The sequence below is a fragment of the Phaethon lepturus genome, unplaced genomic scaffold (assembly GCF_000687285.1).
Source record: "Phaethon lepturus isolate BGI_N335 unplaced genomic scaffold, ASM68728v1 scaffold47249, whole genome shotgun sequence".
Taxonomy (NCBI): Eukaryota; Metazoa; Chordata; class Aves; order Phaethontiformes; family Phaethontidae; genus Phaethon; species Phaethon lepturus.
In genome coordinates this window covers 565-2,594 of record NW_010564958.1, presented here as the reverse complement: position 1 = coordinate 2,594, position 2,030 = coordinate 565, and positions in this window count along the sequence as shown.

The following is a 2,030-nucleotide window of genomic DNA, read 5'->3' as shown; positions in this document are numbered from 1 at the left end:
GAGGCAGGGCCGCTTTGTGTGTTGAAGAGGGGTGCTGGTTTATTTTTGGAGCATCACTGTTTGCACAGGCAGGCTGTTCGGTGCGTGATGGGACCCCCCCAGCTCTGCAAGCTGCTGGTGTAGCTGCACCGCGTGGGATCCTCTCCGAGGAGATGCGGTGTAGAGTGGGCTGCTGGTCCCTGGGGCTGGCAGGGGGAGAGGGGCGAAGGGACACAGCGGGACGTCCTGCGTGGGTTTGTCGGTGCACTGTGGGAGGGCAGGGCCTGGGTGAGTCACGCCTGGGTTTTACAGATACTTTAGTGGAAAGAAAAATTGCTCTTATCCCTCCTCCTCTGTCCAGCGGGTGCCCAGCAGAGACACATGCCTTGCTGGAGGGCTGGCACCCCACTCATGCCTGTTTACCCCAGCTTTGGCCCTGGTGGCTCTTTCCAAGGGGCACGTTTCCCTCCTCGGGAGCCCTGATTTAGCAAGCAGTCGTGTTCTGCGCCTCCCCCCGCCCCCAGTCCCCTTGCCTGCCCTCCTCCAGCCCAAGCCATTCATTGGGGTTTGCCCGATGCCTCCGAGCGACGCCATGGGCAGAGGGGACAGGGAATGTGCCGCAGGGACACCCCCAGCACGATGTGCCAGCTGGAAATGCCCGTCCACGGGCAGGTTTTGCGGAGCACCCTGTGCTCTGCCGGGCTGTCCCTGCTCCAGCCCGGGAGCACGGTTCCCCAGGGCTCCCCGCAGCCGCGAGGGAACGTTTCGGCTGTTATTTCTACTGCCCTCTGGGGACAGGGAAAACCTGTCCCCAAGGACAACTCTAAGCGCCCTCTGGAGTCCTGTCACATGTGTGAAGAGGGCTGTGTATCATAAAGCTTAAAAGAAGGTATTCTAATATTAATTGTAAGTCTAAGATGTATAAAGTTCTCACAAACTGTGTTTTACTTCCAGAAAAAAAGCAAACTGTCACTTTAACTTTGTAAATATTTATGTAAACATTATTTACAAAACTTTGATATTATATATTATTTGATTGTATATGTACACAGTGTAAATACATTTGTACCTCTCTCTTGTATTCTAAATAAAAATTACTTGGAACATTTATCATTTAGAAGATGGATAGTATGGAGAGCTTCATTTGTTATGTGCCTGGGGAAAGATGTAGTGGTCGGGATGAATGAAGGTTTCAACTAGCACAATAAAGATGAATAAGCAGATGTAGCATCATCTCTTGGACCAAATAGTGCAGCTGGGAAGAGGAAAGATCAGCTTTGGGCCACAGAAGCCCTTTTTCAGGTCTGAAAGATAAGGGGTGAGTGCTGGCTAACTACAGAGCGGGTGGTATTATTTGGTCCAGTCCCTACCTCCATGCATACAGTATTGATTTGCAGCAACAACTGTTGGTATATTTTGATATCTTCCATGAATTAACGGTCATATTTCAGCTGTGATGGACTACAGGTATAAGTCTTGCTTGAAAGAATAATGTTTGATTTTGATCCGGAGGAAGCATAGCAATTGCTGAAGATCATCACTGGCTTCTTTTCCCTTGGTATTTTCTCAGCAGCTCTGAGAGTCTGACTGGTGTTTGAATTAAATGAATAAAATGCCACACACCACATTATTTACCACTGGAACAGCTTTTCCAAGGGAAGGGGTAAACTCCTCCTCCCTCAGAGGTGTGTAAGCCAAGCCTGACCGCTGTCCTGGTGTATGTACGCCTTCCTGCAGTCCTCACTGTGTGCTTGCTGCAGCAATCACTGTGTGAAATTCCCCCGGCCTGCCTGAGGTGGGAGGACAGGCCGGCCGGCCTGCTGCCCCCGTACCACCCAGCTCCCTTCGGCCTCCCCGTGTGTCGCTGTCGGGGCTGCGGCCACAGCTCCAGGAGCCCGCCTTTCACCTGGTGAAGAGGATTAGAGGCTTATCTTCAGAACACGGGGGGAACAATCTGTGTGTCCATATAGGTGCATGGGCACCCCCAGAAATTGGAGCTGCTGCTTCCCTCCAGGGCAAACGCACCCTCCGCCTGCAGTGCTGCCCTTCAG